Below are 17,595 nucleotides of genomic sequence, written 5' to 3' on the forward strand. Positions count from 1 at the left end.
ATTCTAGTTTTGCAATTTCTTTTTCAGGATCAACAGTTTCGAAAAAAGTGAGCTACATCTCAGGTTATTTGCGTTATGTTTCGTTGTGTTTCTCAGTTCGTCCTTATATTGTCAAATTCGTCCATTGGGTCTGATGAAAAGAGTTTTTATAGGCCTGTATTTCTGGTTCCTCAGATGCATGCCATTGCATTGTTATCAGTTTCCCGAACACTCAGTGTTTCTTAATGACATTCCTCTAAATTCAGCGTGTCCTAGGAAGAATGTCAACTAATGGGATTCGACAGGAACGATCATTCTAAGCAAAAAATTCTTATAAACATATTCATGTTCGATACTGTGAAACAAATCTGTTTTACAGCATGCTCGTTGCTCTGCAAATTTCATGAGTTGGCAGAAAAAATGCCTCTTAACTAGGGACTGTAAAGTACATACCGTAAGATCGAAGAGCACCTGACTTTTCATCTTCACTACTGTGAAACACATCTCTTCTACTGAACAAGTGCTCATAGATCTTAAGGTATTCGTTTTATAGCCTATGTTTACTAGACAGTGTTTTCTTGATTTGGTTTATACTACCTCCTACCGAAATACGGAAAGCAAAGGGCTTGCAGTAGAGGAAATTTGTTTCAAATTACGGAAAATGAAGTAGTGCTTGTGGCTCTGAAAGTATGCATTTTAGAACCAATTTTTACTAGGCTTTTTTTGATTCGAATGATTGTTATTGTCATATCCCTCAACACTGACCATTCCTCCGGAGACATCGTGTGTGAGTAGAAAGACTATTCCTTTTGTGTATTATGTAAATACTGTCAACTACCTTGTAGTTACTGAAGACATGCTATTTGATGATTCTGCAATGACTAGGAAGTGGCATTCTGTAGATTACATTCTGTTGAATATCAACGATTTTTGCCAGCGAAGAACTTGTGCTCCTGGTAAGGAATGTTCCGCATGGGCCTCTTTCAACTTTTCAACGGTCATCGCCGATTACCCAAGGTCAACACAAAAATTGTTGGCGTAACTTTGCTCTAAATTTCGCTGTTCCATTTTCGTAACACACAATAGAAACACAACTTCACTGTTGGCGCTCTCAAAAGCCACGTGATGGCTGTACGGAGCTGAAATTTGGACAGAGCATCTGGAAGGGATGAACACACCTCTCTACACAAGCAGAACAACAAAGCCTTGCCAGAGCGCTCGTAGTTTTGTCAGTCTCTTTAGTTTTGTCATACACCTCGCACGTCGTATCGGGGAAACCACTGTTTTCCGAACCTGTGTTTACTGGGCGTTTTCGCTTGTTTATTGTCCTCTATTCGAACCTTTTGTTTGCTTTTACAGTTGTCAAATAACCTGTATATACTTTGGAAGTTACCTTATGGTGTGTAGCGGAGAGTGCTTTGTGTATCACTTTTAGCCTTCCCCCCCCCCCCCCCCCCCCCCCGCCCCCGTCCCTCACTCCTGTTCCTTCCAGTTGCGAATGGTGCACAGGACAGGAGGAACAGTAAATTACTGGTAATCTCCGTGTGAGCACGAATCTCTGAAATTTTACGTTCGTGGTCTTTTCGTGAAACATACGTAGGAGGATGCACTATATTGGTTGAACGATATAGATGTATAGTTTCAGCGTCTCTTCGACGACACTTCTTAAAAACACGAATGACGTGCACAGTCTTCGGTTGGCTTGGAACATCGGCGCCCCTCCCCTGTACGCTTTGGCTTTTTCCCCACCCATCGGACATAAACACCAATGTGCTAAAACTCCGGACATGTCTCCAGTTCGCAGTGGTGGCGAACAGTTACACATTTCTCGCAGCTCGCTTTCAGTCTTGATCAGTCCCTACGGTAGTTCAGTTTTCCCACCGAGTGTACCCCCTTTGTTATCCTTTTGTAGAGCTGGCACGGCACGTTACGTTTCCGTCGCCACTGGTAACTTGGCGAGGAGACATTTCAGCGCGTTGGGGGAGGCGATTGTTTGGCATAAGCCGTTTTATTGTCGGGCCGCGACACGGGCTGGGCCGCGGGGTCGGCGCCAAGTTTCCGCCCCGGCGCTGTCTGAGTGGCGCACGGCGGGCTGAAAGCAGCGTCATTAATCACGGCGTGCGCCGCTTCAGTCTCCGCCGTCAGCACTTTGGGCGGCGGCTTGAGTAGCCGAGTTCTCGCCCGATCGATGGCCGCTGTGGGCTGACCCACGTGTTGGGCCTATATCCGACGAGTTCATAAAGACGTCCGAACATAAGCTCCGAACGTAACGTCGTACTCGTTTTCTCTACAGTGCATATTGTCTAGGGAAACAGTGGAGGGTATTCTGTGCCCATTACACCGTTCATTCCATTCAACAGATTCTGTACAACTTGCTCACTTTAATTTTGGATTGCAGTGTCGTCAAAGAATTTTTTTTTTTCCTTGATTGCCTTTCGCACTGAATTTTGATCCCACTCGCGGCCTTTCTTTAGTTTCCGTCAGTGTTTATTCGATGTACAGACTGAACGGTAGGGGAGAAAGACTGCATCCCTTCTTTTGTCTTTATGACCTTATTAATCCGAGCATTTATCTCTTGGTCCTCTATACCTGGTGTTCTTCTATACATTGTACGCTACCCGTCTTGACGCCTTCGGATTGGGCACTGTCCTCTCACACATAGCTTTCTATTACGGCGGGAGGATCGCCCGTTTTGTGATGCTTGTGGTGTGCACATCTCTGTCCGTCACATTTTAATAGACTGCATTTTATACCGTGATGCAAGGGCAGAAGCACAAGTTGATGGGGATCTGTCTGCCCTGTGTTTTAGCTAATGATGAGACGTATGTGTCTAGGGTTTTAAAGTTTTGTGATGTGCCAGGACTCTGGCCTAAACTTTTAGGCTGCAGGTTTTAGTGTATTGCAAAGTGGCTGGCTCCTCCCTTTTTTTCTTGCGGTCAGCCAACCACTTCGATCTGCTATATTGTTTTAGCGCCCTCTACCACTTTCCTCCTGTGTTGTCCATGTCTTACTGCTGGCGGCATGCTTCGTCCCACGCTTCGGTGTGGGTAGGCACATATTTTTCCAACCTTGTTACCTGTGTTTTACGTTCTCTTCTATCTTACTGTTCTGAGTCTTTTCTTGACACCTGCCTCAGTCTGTTACTGAGCGGGCGCTGAAGACCTTGCCGTCGTTCGCCCATACAACCGTCTCCATCCATCCATCCATCCATCCATCCATCCACCCATCTTGCCGTTTCGTCCCTATAATTAACCAGAAGAGATGTTCATCAATTATTTTACATTCGCTACTGGATAAATCCTTCCTTAACTCCACAAAGCATTATAGTCTGCAGCTGCACTCATCCATGCTGTCCCTACATGTCTTCTATTGTTGTCTAACAACCTTTCGTCAGGTACATCTACATCCATACTCTGCAAACCACCGAAAGGTGCATGGTAGTGTGTCCGTTGAGCATCCATTTGTCTGACTTCATGTCCTGCCCTCTTGTATTTCAGTCCATTACAGTCATAATTACACCTTCCTCTTCAGTCGGCTACTTGATCAATTTGTTTGGTTTCCTGTCTCCACCATACAGTTACTCCGAATATGCGTCCCTCCGTTACTCGCCCGATTTTTGATTCTTTTAAATTAAACTTACTTCGCTGCAATAAATAAAAACTGACAGCAGATAAATGTTGTTAACATTCCTCTTCAGTCACATTGGAAGGTTCTGTCTGAAAGCCCTCTTTAGCTCACCAAAAAATACTTTGTTTTCCCCGTCACCGAGTCTTAGTTTCCAATCACTCTAAATGCAGAAACCTTCATCTGGCTCAGTGTCTCCATTGCTGTTAATTTGTTGTATTATTTTCTTCTCGATATGCTGCTTACTCTTACTATAATTTCTTTTGAGTCATACTTTCGAACCTGATCTGTTAAACTCTTCCGTTCGTTGCCGAAGTTCATCCTCCATGGATGCAGGGGAAAACAAAGAAGATTCAGACTTGTAGATATGTATTTGGTCTCCGTTGGCCTAATTAAGGGTCTAAATGCATCCAGTAGGACTAATGCAAACAGTTATGATCGTATAAATCTTCTTGTCTGACGCCTCTAGTCTGTCAAATCTGAATTTCTTCATGTCCTCATCAAGACTAATATAAGCCATTAGGCTGGCATGTACACTCTTCGATAGCCTGTCATAGGTATAATCAAGGCTTTGTTACTCAAGGACAATTATTACTGTTTTTTTTACGCTTACTCAAATAAGACTACTTAATCACTCCATAATAGCCATGACGTCATGAGATGTCAGAAAGTAATGTTGTGGGGTCCTTTGTTTGATACACCTTTGAATGCCCGCTGCTTCAAACATTGAAATGATCTAAATAAAACAGGATCGACATTTCGATTGAATTTCTACGTTCTTTTTCGGGGTGTCGAAATGATTCTAGCGGTATCCCACCACCCTAAGACGAAAAAGGAGTTGAGTTGGTTCTCACTCGGTAGAAAAAAAGAGCGCAAAAATTCCATTGAGTTCCATCGAAACTGAAGTTTCCAATGATGATGACAACGTGTAGCCTACTTTTATCCTACTCTTCCTTGTGCTGAATGTCGGTAAGACATGAAAAATAACGAAAAGAATACAAAAAGTAAATCATTGTTATAGTACTGGATATATTGTCGTCTTCGTTGTATCAGCCCTCTAATTTTCGATGTAGGGTTTGGTTTGCTTCTTGTGAGATCTAAATACAAAAAGAAATTTATAAATTATTTTGTTCTCTGGTAGGGAAAATAGAAAATGCTTGGTTCTATACGACATAATCTTAGACTGTTGCGGACACTTAAAGCGCTTTGATTTCATTAGAATGAATGCTTCTGTAAAATTCGACCAACTATGAGCATGGATTGTGAAGCAAGTAAGATGCCAACCCGTCGAAAGCTTATATTTTACTTTTTTATTTTAATCTGAGACAAAGTAATCGCCGCACAATAAAGAGCTCAGATATATTTTGTGAGGGTGCCTTGCTAAGGCGAGTCTTTGTGATCATATACCATGAAGCATTAAGCAAAAGCTTTGTACAATGCTTAACGCTTCACGGTATGTGATGACAATGGACGTAGAAAGAAGTATAACTTCATTACGTCGATGATAACACAGGTAGATTTAAAAAGATTCATCCGATTTCACGGAGTATAGCAGCTGTACAGGAATGAATTAGAAACTTGGCGTCAAGTTTCACTTCCGCGTCGAAATTAAAAATTCACCTTGCTGCTAATAGTAAGTTCTGGCTCATATCATGCTTATAGAGGCTCGCTCGTTCGTTCATTGTTCATATGCCTCCAGGCGGCGATAAAACAGCAACAAAAGTCGTTCTCCACTTCAATAGATCCCATTCAGTTGTCCCTTTGCTGCGTCATTTTCGTCGGATGTACGGAACAATTTCAATAATGAGCTGTCTCAACAACTTATCGGCCGTAACAGGTGTACGGATCTGGCGTCGCACCACTAGCTTCCGTGACCGCCTGATGTCAGGGTACGATAAAGCTTTGTGTCAACTGCGACGCCGCATACACACAAGCAGCAATGTACTGACTTCAGCTACGCTCGCAAAGAATGGGATGCATTTGACTACCATTTGTCTGTTTGTCATTCGTCCGTTGGATGGCACACTGAAAATCTGTGAAACATAAATCAAGACTTTCATCCCCAAGTTTGCGTGCATACATGCACATAAAAGATATACTGTTGTGAAAACTGATCGTTCTTTTGAAAATAAAAACTTTGTAGTTGTTTGTGTCAGTTAGAATTTACTCCACGTTTCTATGTATAGTGGTCATCAAATAAGCCTGATCTCCAACATGAAAGTGGTAGAAAGCAGACTCCATATCACAGAAAAGTAGTTGATATTTTATAAAGGAGGCGTGTGTGAACACTTTCAGCTAGAATTGTCTCAGAGCAATTAATAATATAACAGAAATAAAGTGAGTAATAAAATATTAAACCAATAACAACCAATTTAAACTCCGTCCGAACAGGCCTCGGAATGCCGCACCATACCGACAGACCGCCGTGTCATCCTGAACAGACTGGCGTTGCTGGATGCGGATATGGAGGGGCATGTGGTCAGCACACTGCTCTCCCAGCCGTTATGTTTTCGTGACCAGAGCCACTACTTCTCACTCAAGCAGTTCCCGACGTGACTTCACAAGGGCTGAGTTCACTCCGCTTGCCAAAAGCGCTCGACAGACCCGGACGGTCACCCCAAGTGATAACCGACCCCATCAGCAGTTGACTGCGGTGATCTGACGGGAAACGGGGTCACCACTGCAGCAAGGCGTTGGCAATTATTAAGCACTCCGTCTTCAGGCCACAAGTGGCCCATCGGGACCATCAGAACGCCGTGTCATCCTCCGCTGAGGATGCGGATAGGAGGGGCGCGTCGTCAGCACACCGCTCTCCCGGTCGTTTTTATGGTTTTCTTTGACCGAAGCCGCTACTATTCGGTCGAGTAGCCCCTCAATTGGCATCAGGAGGCTGAGTGGACCCCGAAAAATGGCAACAGCGCATGGCGGCCCGGATGGTCACCCATCCAAGTGCCGGCCACGCCCGGCAGCGCTTAACGTCGGTAATCTGACGGGAACCGGCGTATCCACTGAGGCAACGCCGTTGCCGGCAATTATTAAAATTATATAAAATTGAAGAAGATGCATGGGACCGAAGCAGATTTTTTTTTTAATCCGTGTATGATGGCTACCTAATTTAACAGAAGTTCAGTCATGGCCTACTGTCGACTGACAGTTATTAGCTTAGCTTTTGTAAAAATTGTACATTTTGACCTTGTACTTACAGCCTGTTGATCACTCGTTGATAGCTGCTGGGTTGCAGCTGTGCCGACATTACATAGCCTACATAAAGGAAATGAATTTCCCATATGAGGCCGCGATCATTGTGAATATTTATTAACAGAGCCGTCTACATCGCTGTTAACCTTTCCTTTAGTTGTTACGACGCTTAGGCTTATGCCGTCATCAGATACCAAAAAGCTTATAACCTGCAGAACAAGGTTCACTGTCAGTACTAATACTGAAACTGAACACTAAGCCTGAGAAGTGAACTATGTTGTGAAGGTTCCAAGCTTAAGCTTTCCGATATCTGATGACGGCAATGGCCGAAACGGCTTAAGAAATACAGAAAAAATTTAATAGCGATGTAGATATGTTAGACAACTGGAACTGGTGGTCGGCTGTTACAGCTGTAGACAATAACAGGTTGGCGACTGACTGGGTTAAGCTGTGCGTCCGCAGTTGTCCACGGACGGCGGAAGGATATCCATTTGCTAACTTATTTTTCGCGCTTGCAGCAAGTAGTTCTTGCTTTCAGCGCCCTCTGTGACGGCCGACATAATTTTGGTGGATAGAATGGAGAATTTGTGAATCGTGTGGTGGAAGAATCAGTAGCCCCTGGTATGTGACAACTGATCTGAACTATGTGGCATCAGGCTGTAGAGTGTAGAATGACAGGCTCGCTGCGCTTCCAGCCGTGTATCGTGAGAGACGACGGACGCAGCACTGACTACACCCATGTAAAAGATACCCTTGCGAAATGATACGAATCTTTTTGAAACATCCTGTTCTATGAAAACCGGTCGTGAATAAAAAATTCCTTGGAGAGCTTCTCTAAACCTGTAAAGCGGACCTGGATCCCAGACTAAATCTCTTTTCACCAGAGTTCATTTCCGCTCGAGAAGTTCACCGATTCCCGACATTACAAACGGCCCAAATACGCGAGAAGACCCGAAATGAGCCATGCACACTCTGAGCAGAAATCCGTCCCAGAAATATATGTGCTCTTTATCCCGGGGATGGGAGGGGGCAAAAACTGGGGCGAAGAGTGAACAGAAATGGCGCGCCCGCTCGGAAAATGGAAATTCGCAGTCGTTTTGTCGCTCGAATGTTAACGACGACGACTTGTTGAGCGCTGCGCGGCTGGGCGGGGGCGGACAGTGCGAAACGACTCGGCGTCGCATTTCCATAACGACGCTGCGCAGGCGCCGCGCCGACACCACGGCGCTGTTTTGTTTGGGGCAGGGGGTGGGCGGTGGGGGGTGACGAGGGCTGTTCGGCTGGCTGAACCGGGACGGGCGGGCGTATAATAATCTGTTGCTCCCGCCAGGAAAACGTTTAGCTCGCGCTGTTATTCAGGCTCAGCCTGCCGGCAGGCGTGACACGGAGACGTTGCAAATTGGATTTTAAGGCGACATCGCGACGTCTTCTTCAGCATTACTCGTCAGACTCTGTAAGTGACACTCTAGGTGAGACTGGTTTCGTCACGCGAGGGCTGAAAAATCTTTGTTTGGAGAAACGGATACAGCCGCCCTTAACGACGCTGCGCCGTGCGACGGACGTACACAATGTTATCAAAAGTATCCGGACACCTATTTATTTATTTACAATTTTACGCCCACATTGGGGCACTAAGATTAAACATAATACAACCGAGTCTACAATAACCAAGTTCAAGTCTTAGCAGTCAGCAATTTATTCGTTTCCCAAAATTTCTTCATTCGCTGTGATCTGGCTGCTCGTTCTTCTGCAGATATGGCATATTTCTTCCGTTCTGATGGTCTGAATGCCAGCCATGTGTATTTGTTCTTCAGAAGCAGTTTCTCTTCTCTTTGTAGAATTTGGTGTGTGGTGGTGATCAGTTCATCCAGATCATTTTGTACTTCTTTAAACAGGATGTTTTTGGTTTTACTGTTCCAGAAGTAGCAGAGAGTTGCTTCAGGATTCTAGTATTTGGTAGGCGAGATATGTGGCCGAAAAACGCAATCCTTCTTTTAATAATGGATTCACTTTCTTTATACACTACTGAATTGGGCAAAAGTCTCCACTGCCCGTTAACTTGGTGTTTCTTACTGATAATTGTTCGGAATATTATTCTATCAACTTTCTGCAATTTGTCAGTTGTTGCTTGAGTGTTTAGTCTAAATAGTGTTTCACTTGCGTATGTTGCTTCCGGTTTAACGACGGATGAGTAATGTCGAAATGTAGCATTTATTGAGAGAGGTCGAACACCTATTCTTTTTTTCTTTTCTTTTGCTTGTGCCGTTTTTCCCGTGGATACGCAGGGTCAGCATGGTTAATCGGATGTGCCAATGTTAGTTGAAGGGGTGGCCAGATGCCCTTCCTGCCGCCACCCCGTACCCCCCGGGAAGGTATTAGTCTACCCCAACTGTCTGCAACTGGTGTAATCCATGGAATAGTGCGAAAGTGTTCAGATGTCTGCGAGCCGTGTAACTGAGGCGGGACGTGGGGACCAGCCCGGTATTCACCTAGGGGGATGTGGAAAACCGCCTAAAAACCACATCCAGGCTGGCCGTCACACCAGCCCTCTTCGTTAATCCGCCGGGCGGATTCGATCCGGGGCCGGCGCGCCTGAGTCCAGGAAGCAGCGCAGTAGCGCGCTCGACTAACCTGGCGGGTCTATGAGATCGGACACCTATTAAAGGACATTAATATGCGCTGTGTCCTTAGTGAGGTATCTGAATGTTTGTGGAGGAATGACAGGCCATTCTTCCTCAAGAGCCGAAAACGGAGATAGTGATGTGTGGCGTTGACGTCGGGAGGGAAGTCAGCGTTCCACATGGTTCAAATGGCTCTGAGCCGTATGGGACTTAACATGTGAGGTCATCAGTCCCTTAGAACTTAGAACTACTTAAACATAACTAACCTAAGGATATCACACACATTCATGCCCGAGGCAAGATTCGAGCCTGCGACCGTAGCGGTCGCGCGGTTCCAGACTGTAACGCCTAGAACCGCTCGGCCATTCCGGCCGGCCTTTGTACTTCGCTGTTGGCATTACACATGACGGTAGGTAACGTTCTCCAGGTGTTAACTAAATCCAAACCTTTCCATCGGATTAACTCCCGCTAATTTCTTGCGAGTTTCTACAACGATGTTCCCCAGTGTTCGGCGGTCCCTGTCCGTCAATACACGAGGTCTACGTTGTCTTCGTTTAGCTGTTGTTGTTCCTTCAGATTTCCATTTCACAGTCAGATCATCAACAGTTGACGTGGTTAGCTGTCGAAATATTGAAAAGTCCCTGGTGGATTTGTTCCGAAGGTGACATCCAGTGGCTGTTCCACCTGATCAGCTCATTCTGCTCTTACTGCTTCTGTACTGACAAAACACTGTTGCACTCTTAGTTTTATACCGGCAGGTCCGCCTCTCTCGCATCTAATGGTCAGTTCCGCGCTAGATGTGTGTGTAAGGATACTATTGAGCAGATAACGCATATCTGATTCGCTGTAATTCTTCAAGCGCGCTCCTGATCGGATAGCTGTGTCTATGCGCGTACTCGGGCTAGTGTAGCTTCTTATTGTAGAGAAGGGCATGGGTACGACTCCATTGAATTCTCATTGTTAAAAAGACTGACTGTGTCATTAATAAGGAAGCACGAACTTTCCTGGCCGAATAATGTAAATGTTACCAGAAACCAGTACAGCTGTACTTCAGACACGTTTATTACGCCACAGTCGTGTTCGCTCAGAACGATCATCATCAGTTCTCTCACAGTCTTCGTAACTAGTGCAATTTTGTAAGAATTAGTTACGACAACTTGTGATAAGCTTTTTTTTAACAACTGTTGCAAAAATACTTTTTGCTAAACATAACCTCCTTTGAGCTCAATGCATTTGTTCCAAAAAGACTCGTATTTCTTTATGTCCATGCAAAAAAAAGAAGTTTTTCGAGCTTTGTGTAAATATCGTTAGAACGCAAATAATGCCATTCAGCTATATTTCTTTTTCTTGAAAGTTTTTTTAAAGGATGTTCAGTCCAAAAAAATTATAAGGGATAAGTGCTGAATAATATCTGTGGGACACTGTTTCGAAAAGCTGCTCATACTTCGTTTCCTTACTTGCGGTGGGACGTAATCTTCGTGTAAGATCATTCTTTTCATCCTAGATTTGGTCGTTGCCGCTTCAAATAATTATGCAAACTTTCCAATAACGTACGCAATAAAAATATGTCGCTTGTTGTGCTCTAACAAACACTGAGATATATGAACAGTGTTCAGCAACGCAGGGATACAAGTGGAACCCTGAAGAGCATCCCAGCTGAGAAGCCGAAACGTGGAGCAGCAAATAAAACTGAAGAGCAATATGGCGCTGCCACACATCAGCGAAAGCTTGCGGACCTATCTCACTTTGTATTCGGGGGTGTTGTTTGCAGGGCCGTTTCGAGATTATTTTTCCACAAAAGCGACTTATTATCCACCCCACCCCCCTCCCTCCACCCACTTTCTCCCGTTACCCTCCAATATACGCGACTGGAACAGGAAAGGGAGGTAATGACAGTGGCACGTAAAGTGCCCTCCGACACACACCGTTGGGTGGCTTGCAGAGTATAAATGTAGATGTAGATGTAGATGAATATTTTGCCGGTACTGTAGATGTAGATGTAGGTATCTGTTTTCGCTACAGCGATGACGCGCTGTATAAAAATCTTGCACTAATTGTATAGGGAAATTTTTCACTTATGGCACCCTCATACGTTTCCAATAAGTATGAGATACCGCCTATTGTACAACTGGTTCTCGCCCCCTGCTTATCTTTGGCGTTCTACGATGTCCGTTGTGAAATTGGTACTAGATGAGTCGGAATTGTAGCCTGTCTCACATCAGTATTAGTGAAAGAGTTAGACTGAATACATGTGTTCCTGTTTTTCCCGGCGTGGCTGGTGTCAGCAGACAAAGTTGTGGAAGATAGCTTAAAAATCGCACCACTTTTTGTATGTCATTTACTCCAGCTCGGTATTTGTTAATACTGCAGATTTCCGAGCTAGTCAGGTGAAACAGACGCACTTCAAATGGAAACCTTCACGTTTTTGTAGACGTACTGTCTGTTCAGTTTCAACAGTTCGTATATATATATATATATATATATATATATATATACACTCCTGGAAATGGAAAAAAGAACACATTGATACCGGTGTGTCAGACCCACCATGCTTGCTCCGGACACTGCGAGAGGGCTGTACAAGCAATGATCACACGCACGGCACAGCGGACACACCAGGAACCGCGGTGTTGGCCGTCGAATGGCGCTAGCTGCGCAGCATTTGTGCACCGCCGCCGTCAGTGTCAGCCAGTTTGCCGTGGCATACGGAGCTCCATCGCAGTCTTTAACACTGGTAGCATGCCGCGACAGCGTGGACGTGAACCGTATGTGCAGTTGACGGACTTTGAGCGAGGGCGTATAGTGGGCATGCGGGAGGCCGGGTGGACGTACCGCCGAATTGCTCAACACGTGGGGCGTGAGGTCTCCACAGTACATCGATGTTGTCGCCAGTGGTCGGCGGAAGGTGCACGTGCCCGTCGACCTGGGACCGGACCGCAGCGACGCACGGATGCACGCCAAGACCGTAGGATCCTACGCAGTGCCGTAGGGGACCGCACCGCCACTTCCCAGCAAATTAGGGACACTGTTGCTCCTGGGGTATCGGCGAGGACCATTCGCAACCGTCTCCATGATGCTGGGCTACGGTCCCGCACACCGTTAGGCCGTCTTCCGCTCACGCCCCAACATCGTGCAGCCCGCCTCCAGTGGTGTCGCGACAGGCGTGAATGGAGGGACGAATGGAGACGTGTCGTCTTCAGCGATGAGAGTCGCTTCTGCCTTGGTGCCAATGATGGTCGTATGCGTGTTTGGCGCCGTGCAGGTGAGCGCCACAATCAGGACTGCATACGACCGAGGCACACAGGGCCAACACCCGGCATCATGGTGTGGGGAGCGATCTCCTACACTGGCCGTACACCACTGGTGATCGTCGAGGGAACACTGAATAGTGCACGGTACATCCAAACCGTCATCGAACCCATCGTTCTACCATTCCAGGACCGGCAAGGGAACTTGCTGTTCCAACAGGACAATGCACGTCCGCATGTATCCCGTGCCACCCAACGTGCTCTAGAAGGTGTAAGTCAACTACCCTGGCCAGCAAGATCTCCGGATCTGTCCCCCATTGAGCATGTTTGGGACTGGATGAAGCGTCGTCTCACGCGGTCTGCATGTCCAGCACGAACGCTGGTCCAACTGAGGCGCCAGGTGGAAATGGCATGGCAAGCCGTTCCACAGGACTACATCCAGCATCTCTACGATCGTCTCCATGGGAGAATAGCAGCCTGCATTGCTGCGAAAGGTGGATATACACTGTACTAGTGCCGACATTGTGCATGCTCTGTTGCCTGTGTCTATGTGCCTGTGGTTCTGTCAGTGTGATCATGTGATGTATCAGACCCCAGCAATGTGTCAATAAAGTTTCCCCTTCCTGGGACAATGAATTTACGGTGTTCTTATTTCAATTTCCAGGAGTGTATATATAGTTAACACACCTAACTAATATACAAGGTGTTTCAAAAACGACCGGTATATTTGAAACGGCAATACAAACTAAACGAGCAGCGATAGAAATACACCGTTTGTTGCAATATGCTTGGGACAACAGAACATTTTCAGGCAGACAAACTTTCGAAATTACAGTAGTTACAATTGTCAACAACAGATGGCGCTGCAGTCTGGGAAACTCTATAGTACGATATTTTCCACATATCCACCATGCGTAGCAATAATATGGCGTAGTCTCTGAATGAAATTACCCGAAACCTTTGACAACGTGTCTGGCGGAATGGCTTCACATGCAGATGAGATGTACTGCTTCAGCTGTTCAACTGTTTCTGGATTCTCGCGGTACACCTGGTCTTTCAAGTGTCCCCACAGAAAGAAGTCACAGGGGTTCATGTCTGGCGAATAGGGAGGCCAATCCACGCCGCCTCCTGTATGTTTCGGATAGCCCAAAGCAATCACACGATCATCGAAATATTCATTCAGGAAATTAAAGACGTCGGCCGTGCGATGTGGCCGGGCACCATCTTGCATAAACCACGAGGTGTTCGCAGTGTCGTCTAAGGCAGTTTGTACCGCCACAAATTCACGAAGAATGTCCAGATAGCGTGATACAGTAATCGTTTCGGATCTGAAAAATGGGCCAATGATTCCTTTGGAAGAAATGGCGGCCCAGACCAGTACTTTTTGAGGATGCAGGGACGATGGGACTGCAACATGGGGCTTTTCGGTTCCCCATATGCGCCAGTTCTGTTTATTGACGAAGCCGTCCAGGTAAAAATAAGCTTCGTCAGTAAACCAAATGCTGCCCACATGCATATCGCCGTCGTCAATCCTGTGCACTATATCGTTAGCGAATGTCTCTCGTGCAGCAATGGTAGCGGCGCTGAGGGGTTGCCGCGTTTGAATTTTGTATGGATAGAGGTGTAAACTCTGGCGCATGAGACGATACGTGGACGTTAGCGTCATTTGGACCGCAGCTGCAACACGGCGAACGGAAACCCGAGGCCGCTGTTGGATCACCTGCTGCACTAGCTGCGCATTGCCCTCTGTGGTTGCCGTACGCAGTCACCCTACCTTTCCAGCACGTTCATCCGTCACGTTCCCAGTCCGTTGAAATTCTTCAAACAGATCCTTCATTGTATCGCTTTTCGGTCCTTTGGTTACATTAAACCTCCGTTGAAAACTTCGTCTTGTTGCAACAACACTGTGTTCTAGGCGGTGGAATTCCAACACCAGAAAAATCCTCTGTTCTAAGGAATAAACCATGTTGTCCACAGCACACTTGCACGTTGAGAACAGCACACGCTTACAGCAGAAAGACGACGTACAGAATGGCGCACCCACAGACTGCGTTGTCTTCTATATCTTTCACATCACTTGCAGCGCCATCTGTTGTTGAAAATTGTAACTACTGTAATTTCGAAAGTTTGTCCGCCTGAAAATGTACTGTTGTCCCAAGCATATTGCAACAAACGGTGTATTTCTATCGCTGCTCGTTTAGTTTTTATTGCCGTTTCAAATATACCGGTCATTTTTGAAACACCCTGTATATGAAAAACATATTCTTTTGTCAGAACTTGAGATGTGATACCTATTGTTGTTAATAAATTAAATTACTATGGGCATATTCAGTCATTTCGATGAACAGTCTGCAGCTGAACGATCTAGTGAAAGAAGTTTTCTTATTTGGTGTGTACTATTGATGAACTACAATCATAAACTGTCGCAGAGCCCTGATTCGTTCTCTTACTCCATACGGCGTAAAAACAAACACATGTGAAGACGATTTGACAGCCGCTAACAAAGACGAATGATCATCATCAACTCATACAGTCCATGTATCTAAAAGACACCTCCATCTCTTCCTCGGGCTGCTGTTGCATCTCATTTCGCGCTACTCTGTGTAAGTCTGCATGCGCAATTTCGGTCGGTTCCTCTTGCCCAGGGCCGACCTATCCCCAGTATCGGCGTTGGAACTTCGTATTGATCTCGTGTCTTCATTACTTAAGGCGTAGTATCTGCAGAAAATTATTCTCCAACTCTTTAGGATTACGTCACAAATTAGACGCTGGCGTTCATTAGAACTCGGCCTTAACCTTTGCTAACTATGTCACGCTGGGGATCGTTTTCAGTTTCTGTCTGATAATTACGTCTTTAATTAAGAAATGTAATCCAGCACAACCAACGCACAGGCCGATGTGTTGCCTACACGCACCGTATAACATCAGAGCGAGGCAAATGCGCCAGATTCTGGCAGCGTTTCACAGAGGCAGTTTCAGCTATGAGCTCGGCAGGTTTTCGAATGTTTCAGTTGCAGTCACTTGCCTGAATTCGAATTGTATTTCATTTTTCGACTAGTTTTTTTTAGCCTCGCATATTGATAAGCTTTCCTCGTTTTTTTCGAGCAGTCTTCCGACTGGTTTAATGCAACCTGCCACGAATTACCCTCCAGTGCTCTTATTACCAGAGTAGCACTAGCACTTAACGTCTCAATTATTTGTTGGGTGTATTCCAGTCTCTGCAGTTCCCTGCTAGTTTTACCTCTACAGCTCCCTCGAGTTCCATAGAAAGTATCCCTGATGTGTTTTATCATCCACAGTTGTTATCAGTCCACCCAACTTTCAACATTTTGTCCTGATCCACTACCATACAATGCTGTGCTCCAAACGTACATTCTCGGAAATTTCTTCCTCAAATTAAGGTTCAAATGGCTCTGAGCACTATGGGACTTAACTGCTGTGGTCATCAGTCCCCTAGAACTCAGAACTACGTAAACCTAAGTAACCTAACGACATCACACACATCCATGCCCGAGGCAGGATTCGAACCTGCGACCGTAGCGGTCGCACAGTTCCAGACTGTAGCGCCTAGAACTGCTCGGCCACTCCGGCCGACTCAAATTAAAGCTGATGTTTGATACCAGTAGAATTCTGTTGGCCAGAAATGCCGTCTTTGCCTGTACTAGTTAGCTTTTTATGCCCTCCTTGATTCGTCCGTCTGGGAATATCTTGCTCCCAAGGCAGAAGCATTCCTTCGTCTAATTCGTGGCCACCAATTTTGATGGTAAGTTTCTTACTAACCGCATTTCGTCTTTCTTTAGTTTCCTCTTAATCCACAGTATGAGCTCAGTAGACTGTCTGTTCATTCTATTCAACATGTGCTGCTATTCTTTTTCACTTGCTTTTAGTAAGGGAAAAAAAAAGCAGCCCAGATCGCAATAAATTATGTGTTTTTAATGACGGTCACCATTCATCTTCACACCAGGGTCTCCACAAGACGTGAACTGGTTCGTATAGCTGCTGTGTAACATATACTGTTGTCTGTCACACATTGTACCCTGATTTAGGTTTCCTGTGGTTTCCGAAACCCGCTTAAGGCGAATGCCGGGCTTAAGTGAATATGACACGGTCGATTTCTTCCCCCATGTCATTCAGTCCAAGCTTCTGTAATGACCTTGTCATACACATGGCTGTAAACTTTTAATCATCCTTCCTTCTGCCTGAGACTGGCGTGCGTCAGACGTCGGGGGCGAGCTGCCTCTCGCCGCAGATGACCCCTCGGGAAGCCGTCGTCTTCTCTCTGGCCAACACAGCGGTATGACACATATTCTTTAGGCTCTCTATAAAGTATCCCTCATCAGTGATATCAGTGTTTCGATTTTGCCACTCCTACACACTATCACAATTTCATTAGTTTTTGATTGTCGTCTGTAACTCCAAATGGGCTACCCCGATTTCCAACCCAGCCGCACGGGATAGCCGCCCGTGTGGTCAAAGGCGCCTTACCACGGTTCGCGCGGCTCCCCCCGTCGGAGGTTCGAGTCCTCCCTCTGGCATGGGTGTGTGTGTTGTCCTTAGCGTGAGTTTAAGTTAGATTAAGTAGTGTGTAAGCCTAGGCACCGATGACCTCAGCAGTTTGGTACCATAGGAACTTCCCACAAATTTCCAAAATTTTCCAACCCAAAAGATTTTCCATTACATTAAAGGTCGCCAGTCAAAATTATTTCTCACAAAGTAGCAGAGCATCAACTTTGTTTCGGTTACTGTATTATTCCCCAAGCGAAACTTTTAGATTTTTAAAATCATTGTCGTGGTTCTGTGATTGATGTATTTGTCTGTGAAGGTCCACCTTCGTAAAATAATTTTATTTGTATTTTCTGTTTGTTTTGTTCCAAATTGTTTCGACACAACTGCATCATTCTCATTAATGATCTCTAATTACGATA

The 17,595-nt window shown here is 45.6% G+C and overlaps 1 protein-coding gene and 1 pseudogene across 1 annotated transcript in view; one reads left to right on the forward strand and one right to left on the reverse strand.

Moving 5' to 3' along the window:
• The window catches only part of LOC124792094 (kinase D-interacting substrate of 220 kDa), a 389,808-nt gene that overhangs the window by 44,444 nt on the left and 327,769 nt on the right, over nucleotides 1–17,595 (forward strand). The window lies entirely within an intron of this gene.
• Nucleotides 6,513–6,630, reverse strand: LOC124724171 (annotated as a pseudogene).

This window comes from Schistocerca piceifrons, chromosome 1 (genome assembly GCF_021461385.2).
Source record: "Schistocerca piceifrons isolate TAMUIC-IGC-003096 chromosome 1, iqSchPice1.1, whole genome shotgun sequence".
NCBI classification, from domain to species: Eukaryota; Metazoa; Arthropoda; class Insecta; order Orthoptera; family Acrididae; genus Schistocerca; species Schistocerca piceifrons.